This window comes from Mastomys coucha, unplaced genomic scaffold, assembly GCF_008632895.1.
Source record: "Mastomys coucha isolate ucsf_1 unplaced genomic scaffold, UCSF_Mcou_1 pScaffold22, whole genome shotgun sequence".
Taxonomy (NCBI): domain Eukaryota; kingdom Metazoa; phylum Chordata; class Mammalia; order Rodentia; family Muridae; genus Mastomys; species Mastomys coucha.
This window is the reverse complement of record NW_022196905.1, coordinates 184,511,661-184,520,042: the sequence shown is the minus strand read 5'-3', so window position 1 is coordinate 184,520,042 and position 8,382 is coordinate 184,511,661.

Sequence of the window (8,382 nt, the reverse complement as noted above, 5' to 3'; positions counted from 1 at the left end):
AGGCTGGCCTCAAACTCAGAAATCCACCTGCCTCTGCCTCCCAAGTGCTGGGATTAAAGGCGTGCACCTCTACTGCCTGGCAGCTAGCAGGTTTCTTAACAAGCTCATGGAAAATACGTACTGGGTCTATTCAGCACCATGAAGTACTTACTTTGTTTTCTCTGAATGTTCCTCTATGTTTATTTTTCTTGTTTCCCTTTTGTTCTCCATTGTCACATCTGAGATAGAGTTGGCTAGGCTTCATGTGGGACTGCCCTCTTCTAACTCATACTAGAACCCATCATCACCTCAATCACCTTTAGATGATCCTCAGGTGAACACTCCACAAACTTGTTTCATGTCCATAGACTCTCTCAGAATTGTAACTTTCCAATAAAGTCTATTAGAAATGGAAGTAAGCACGTGGAAGTAGGCTCTATCTCCCCGAGGAGAGATACCTTGACTCCCCACTTTCTTTCTCTCTTACCATTTTGTGAACAATATTGTAGATTTAGCTCTCAGAGCCTGACCATACCTTCCAAGACTCCAGGCTCTCAGCTTTTGCTTAGTTGCAGCCAAAACAGGAGACAGTCTGCTGATAAGCTCCTCTGTAACAGGGACTAGAAATTTAAGCTGAGTTGCCATGGAATGGGTTCAGATTTTATCTCATATTTCTTAAGCTTCTCTGTGAGGTGTTTTGTGAGACCTCACCACCAAGGAACTTCAAAAACTCCTATCATGATCTTTTAGTTGAAAATGGGAGTGGGGTTGGGAGGAGACCCTACATTGCCTGAAGAGGAAGATAAATTTTTTCAGTGTCTAAATTCCCTCAGAAAGGTAAAATATGCAAACATTTGATGGAATGAGATCTAGGATTTCCAGGAAGATATGTAGCAGAAACTAATAACTATTGCATTTGCAGAAAGAGTCCATAAGTATGGCATGTAGTCCTGATATCTTCATTTCTACTTTACCGTGTTTTATTCTCTGTGGCCTTGTGAGCTGCCAAAGCCATCAAGGAATAGCAACTTGAATAAAAAGCAAATATCTAGAATGTGTACAGAGGCAAGATGACAGAAGGTCTATTCTTTCTTCCAGTTATAGTTGCTCTAAGACTCTCATTTGAATTTAAAATCCACAATGGTTATGTCATCTTAAAGTCAATGGATCTTTAAGCAAACTGAATGCTTTGCTCTCTGTCCTCCCATTATTATTCTTGCCTTTGGTTAAATTTTCCTTACACCTGTTTCTCTTCTCCATCTTCAGAGTCAATTCAGCAGAGCCAATAATCTTCCTAAAGATGAAGCAGTGGGCTACCTTCAATTGCTCTGCAAACCATCCACTGCAGATCCTGCCTCCAAACACTCTCTGAAGATGTCCCCTCCCTTTTGTCTTCCAGTTGCAATTGTTCTCATCCAAGTAGTTTCCATTCATCTTTGTAGAATGATCCCTTTCCTCTTTAGGAACCTCCTATGACATCTGCATTATATGTCATGTACAGTGTGTCATGTGCTAGTCAGGCTGATGAATAAATGCCCTTTTGTGTTGCACTGAAAGGTCTTTCAGAGCAGAGATCATTGCTGCCTTGCTTGGCCTAGTATAACACCTGACAAAGCTCATCAGAAACAAACACTCATTAATAAACAAATCCACAGATGTGTGGAACGTTGTGCAGAATCTAGAGTGTCTATAGCATTCATATAGAATAAATAACATTCACCGTGCATACACACAAAGCTGTATTCCAGTTTAGATGTGAGTGTGCATGGTAACAAGGAAGTGACAAAGAGACGGTATTCAAGAAACTAGGTTTTGTGGTTCAGACCCACAATTTGAACACTCAGGAGGCAGAAGCATGAGATTTACCATTATTTCAGGGTCAGCTTAGGCTACACAGTGAGTTCCTGGCTTGTCAGAGATATAAAGCAAGACCTTGTCTGGAAAAAGAAAGAAAGAAAAAAAAAGACTTCTAACATGGGAATACCTTTCTAAATTACAGAATTCTATATACACTTTTAGGAAGGAAAGATAGATGTGAGGTTGACCCGAAGGGAAAGTAAAAACTGGAGGTTTCCTTTGTTGACATTTCCTGTTCTGTGTGTGTACTGGGGCCTTTATCTGGACCAGAGGCTTTTTCTGGGTGAGGATTACTGTAAAAAGAGGAGGAGAGACAAAGGGGAGCCCATGGCTATAGCACAGAGGGAGAGCAGTGGCGACAGATATTTCCTGCTCTTGGCTTGGCTTCTTAGATGGGACTTTCTCCATACACTCCCAGTAATTATTAGTCCAACAAATATATCATAAAGTTTTAGGGGAGATATAGGAACATTCGGTACCAAGTGTGTTCACTTGTTATCCTTTGGGTCAAATCTCCTCTGAGTTAATTAAATTCAAATAAGTATCTTTCCATTCCTTGGGACTTCGAAGGAGGAGTCCAAAGCACTTCAGAAGTCACAAAACAGCCATTAGATGTTAATAACTAAGAACTGTTCCAACCTCTGCTGCTTTCAAATGAGAGGACCAGAGGCATAAAGCTCCACAGGGCATTACTAACTTCCTGAGGCATTCAGCTGCTGAAAATGAATTCCTCGAATAATAGTTTCCTTTTCCAAAATTTAGCTGGATCAGATATTTTTCGTAGGAAGGTCCTAATGAGACTCCACAGGAACATGAGCGGCAAGGGGGAACCCTGCACAATCAATCAGTGGAGGTGTGCCACCTTGCTGCTGGAGATTTGAATAAATAACTTTGGTGATTTATAGCAGATGTTTTTCCACTTAGTTGTAGCCCACCAAAGCACAGAGTACACTAGCCAGTGTGCTCTGGGAAAATTAGAGTGAGGACCATTTCTATCTCTCGCTCTTGTATGGAGGTACCTAACAATACTTCAGGGAGAGCAGGTACTTAAGAAAAGGCTTCTGAGTGGACAACATATTGTGGTAAATATTATGTGAGGATTTCTACCCTGCCTTGTATCATCTTGTTCCCAAATAAAAGACACAAAACCTTTATATTAAAAATAAGCCTTAAAGCATTAGAGCTGGGCAGATATCAATCTTCTATGTTATTTTTATCTACATCACTGTCAATAATCCTGAGATATCACTGGCCACATTCCACCTGCACCACTACTACTCCAGCTGGCTGGACATCATGGACATGCGCTCAAGATTCACCTACCGCCAAAGTGACATCTTCCTTCCTCCTCTCTCTCTCCTGTGGTCTCTCCCTGCACTTGATCCTCAAGTCCTATCGTTCTCCCTCTATGGCTCAATCATAGGCTCTACTCTCTTATCCACCAGCTAAACTGGAGAGCAGGGTTTACACAGCATCACATGATGTACATGAGGACCTGCTGGTAAAGGACAGCCAGATCTTAAAAGCCACTATGTAGCATTAGAATACATAGCAGCAGACCAAACCTCAACACAATGTAAAGTCCTATGTAAATTCAAGAGAATTGTTATGGTCGTTCCTACCAAAAACAGATCTGTAAATAGTATGTCAGTCTCTAAGCAGGAAGAACAGAGGGGACATATTGTGAGGTGATAAGTTGCTTTGTATGTGGGCAGCAGGGGGAGAGGACAGGCTTTACTTGCAGCTTCAGTAGTAAGGGAAAGAGCCCAGCTTTCTCAACACTGCAGTACTATTGCATAATTTCTCTGTGGAATGAGCCTTCATAGGGAATAGCCTTATTTCTGGGAGAAAGAAGGCATCAGCGGGTTTGGGGGGAGGGTGTCTATGTTGGGACATAGGAAGTCTCATTGCTTGATTGCTTTGACAGGGATGATGGCTGAGAAAAGTGAGCAGCAGATAGTTACACATCACTAGACAAGCTATGAACTGAAGCCTTCCCAGGCAAACTCCCCAAACTAAAGGACTTCCAACTAGGACTCACATCCTAAAGTACCAATACTTCCCAATACTGTTTCCCAGGGAACAATTCTGCAGTGTAGCTAGACATTGGGAGAGACCCCTTCAAATAACAACAGTAATTCAACAACATTCTATTCAAATTTTAAGTTATCTCTATTTGTGTGTGTGTGTTTATGGGGGCGGTGTGCATAGTCAGGGTAGGAATCTGTCCCAGTGTACATGAGCCCCTGGGTCCTATCTTTAGCACTGCAAAGAAAACATAAATAAATGAAAAGGAAAGGGCTGCAATGATAATCCAAGTCAAAGTCACCCAGTAAGAAACCTTGATTCAGATCTCACATTATAGCTGGATCAAAGAATACTAACTAGGGAACTGATTGTTTGTGTGGAGGAGGGATAGAGAGTTCTATTGCAGAACCTGGGCAGATATGATGGCATTGTCAGCGAGATGGAGGAGATTTAGTAGCCAACATCAAATTTGTAGTGGATGCTGAGATAAAATGATGTGGATGGATGGATTTATTTTTGAAATGATGTGGTCTGAAGTGTCTTAATTGCGTGTAACAAGCTCTCCTTCCCCTTACACTATCGTCCTTTCCTCAATTCGTCCCTACTTCAACTCATTTCATCTCAGTTCAAGCTCCAGCTTTCCCAGTTAATGAGCTTTCTTAAGACGAGCAAGGAAAACTAGTGTCTGGATTCAGGGTTCATATACTTGAAGGCAAATGGGAATCTCCAGCTAAGGAGACCATCTAGCTGATTACTCAAATACGAATCTTGTACTCAAGTAAGGGCATTATAAGTTATGCTCTGTCCTTGAACCATGCAGAATGTTTGATCTCCAGAGTTAGGAATCTGTCAGGTCTTGAAATTATCCTAGAAGATACTTCTGAGAAGGGCAGAGCTCCTAATATTAGTAATGCATAGTAATATGAACAAGGGTATAGTCATTTAACAACAGCAGTAGGTTTTAAGGCTCCATCAGGACTGTGCATGCTCTGTAATGACAGTTCATCACATGTTCTGTGATAGCAGGTTTCCTGAAAAAGTTTCAAAGTGTAGGTGAAGGAAAAAAGGGATGTGGGGAAGAAGGCATGGACATAGGGCTGAGGCACATCCACAGTAAAGCCTTTTAGAATATAAAATGCAAAGTATAGAGAGAACCTTTACACTCAATTGTTCTCCAGAGTTACCCTAGAATAGGAAATTGATAGCCCCTGTATTTCATATATTGATGAATGAGAAAATGTGGGATTATGAAGCAAAAAGAATGCTAATTAGGATGTTTCTCAATCTTTTATATTTACACCAATGTAGGAAATGATGAGAAGATAAGCAAATAATAACATCCCAATTGTCATGCCAAGGAGCTCATGGTTGAGGTTGAGTGACAGGCTTAGACCAGTGCCAGAGAGGAATCATGAATATTTTTGTTTATTTTTCATAAAGCTTCTCTCGGAGTAAAGGTGAGCAGCTGGATGCTCATATGAGTTTTAAAACTTGTACTGTACCTTGGCATGGACTTGGAAACACTGTGTGCAGGAACCAATGACCTCATCTAGGCTTTGTGTGTGTTGCCTTGCCCTCACCCCAAAGTTCCTTCCACTTTTCCTTCTTAAGTTGACCATCAAGATGTTTGTTCTTCTAGTTTGCAGTTTTCAAATACCCAACTTCTGCAGACAAAATTGTTGTCTAGAGGCACTCGTAAAGTAATAGAACATCTGAAGAAGGCATCTGGATGGGGCTGAGAGCTACTTCACTGTCAAAAAGAGAAAGCCATCCCACATGATATGAACTTTAGACTTTGAAAAAGTACACTTGATAAATATGGATAACACTGCCAAGTGTTGTCTTTTTGCTTTTAGTTTATGACAGAGAGAATATTTCTTAAGAAGTTTTCCTTCTATGCCACACATTATATTGTCTTTAACGGTCTTGTTTTAATTGTGTATTTATTTATGTATTGATTGATTGATTATTCACTCATTTATATATTTTATGTGGATGTTTATATGCATCATCATTCTTGCCATTCTGGTGGGGGGGGATGAAATTGTGAGTGTATGTGTGTCAGAGCACAACTCGTAGTTGTCAATTCTTTCCTTATGCAGTGTGTGTCCCAAGGATCAAGCTAGGCAAGCTTGTTGACAAGCATCTTTACCAATTGCACCATCTCATAGTCCTAACATTTTCAATGTTATGGATTTACATACTTTGAAGCCAAAAACACTTTGGAAGAATATATTTAGTTATATCATATATACCTACGTACTTATAATATACTCTACATGTCTAATAGAAAAGAAACTCTTTAAAAAGGGTTATATTATTTTTCTTGTTGCCATAACACAGCAACTGACAAAACTCTTATTAGAGACATGATATATTTTGGTTCTGTCTTGGGATTTCTATTGCTATGATAAAATATTATGATGTAAAGAAACTTGGAGAGGAAAGTGTTTATTTTAGCTTGCAACTTTTGAGTCATACCCTACCAGTAAAGGAAGTCATGGCAGGAACTCAAATAGTGCAAGAACTCGGAGGTAGGAGCTGATGCAGAGGCCATGGAAGAGTGCTGCTTACTAGCTTGTTCCTTATGGCTTGTTCATCCTGACTTCTTATAGTAACCAAGATTACCTTCCAAGGCATGGCATCACCCACAGTGAGCTGGATCCCTCCACATCAATCATCACTCAAGAAAATGCACTATGGGTTTGGTTTGTCCACAGGCCAAAGCATTTGCTAAAAATTGAGATTCCCTCTTCTAGAAGGACTCTAGCTTATGTCAAACTACTCCTCATGTGCTCACAACTCGAGATACAAGACAGCATGGCAAGGACATCTTGGTAGAGTTTATGACTACTTAGAGATGCAGTAACATGTGTGTGGGACTGCTTGCTCACATACGATGGATCAGAAATGCTTAGCATTGGGTGGGATTCAACCTGTGACCTCTCACTCTAATGACTGCCGCAAAGCTGTTATGTTTAAAATGTTCCACAGTGTCACAAATGGTGCCCATAAAGTGTTGAAACATGTCAACATGTCTGGATAGCCCCCATTTTTTAAAATAAGTACTTATGTTTTTATGTGCATTGGTCTTCTGCCTGCAGGTATATCTCTGTAAGGATGTTGGTTTCTCCTGTCATTGACAGTTGTGAGCTTCCATGTGGGTGCTAGGACTTGCAATTAGGTCCTCTGGAAGAACAGTCAATGTTCTTAACCACTGAGCTATCACTCTAGTCCATGATATGTCACATTTAAACCTTATGAAATATCAGTAGTATTTCCTAGCCCATAAGAAGTTTGCTAATCTTTCTATTCAATGTAGAAATAATAATCATAATCATAGAGAGTACATAGGCATAGAAGCTGGTGTGATAAGACAATAGGAATAAAAGTTAACTACTGCCTTGGCTGACTGACTGTTATAATATGTAGAGAAAAGAGAAGGTGTAAATTCCTAGTAAGGAGCATGTTTAAGCCTATATTATGACTATTCCTGGATTTTGCTATAATTTGATTTACTGACATGCAGAATATGAAGGGCCTAAGCTTTTAATTATAGCAAGTAACATGGTAATTTGGGTACCAAGAAAAAATAAACTTGATGAGTGTGGTAAAAACAAAAAGTCCACAACAACCAGTTTAGAGACATATCTGAATAGTAAAAATAAAAGCAAAATAAAACAAACAAAAAAAAACCCACAATATTTCCCTAACTTTTATCTAAATAAAAGGGAATAGGCATCCTTTTTTGTTTTGTTTTTTGTTTTTGTTTGTTTTGTTTTGTTTTATGTATGAGGTGAATAGGAAAGTCCAGAACTCTTTAGAGATTACAATTGGGTGAAATGAAATCATCATTCTGATAAAACTAAGAACATTATTAAACAGCATTAAAACTTCTGTGAAGCCCTTATTAAATGTACACTACGCCAGCTTCTGGGATTGTTGATACTCAGAGAGGAGATGATTGGATTTTATTCTCTTTGACTCAAGATTGAATTAGACAATGACAGAAAACCAATGAAATACAAGAAGACACAGTCAACAAACTACAGCTATACATTACCAATGAACTCCAGAATCTAAAGGGGGCTTGTCAGACTCAGGTAAAATGCTACTCTACACTTTTTGTTTATGGTAGGTGAAGTTTGCTAGTATTTTATACTTAGTCCTTCAGTAAATACTGATTTTTTAATAGAAAAAAAACTTAGCTGCAATTTAAAACAAATCCTTTCAGCACTAGCTGTGTCACTGTCCTGAAGAATATGCTCAGTGGATCCACAGATTTATAACCTTAAGCTCATTTTCTTTTTTTTTTAAACTTTTATTGCATTATGATGAGAAAAGTTACATGATTTCAATTTATCTGAATTTTTAACATTTAAAAACATACTTTAAGTAAATAGAATTAAATCACATTCCTGTTTCCCTTTTGTACCCCCACTCCTTCCAGAGAACCCCTTTCAATACCTACAATATCTTTTTTGTCATATTCCTTAAAATTTATAAAATATTATAACA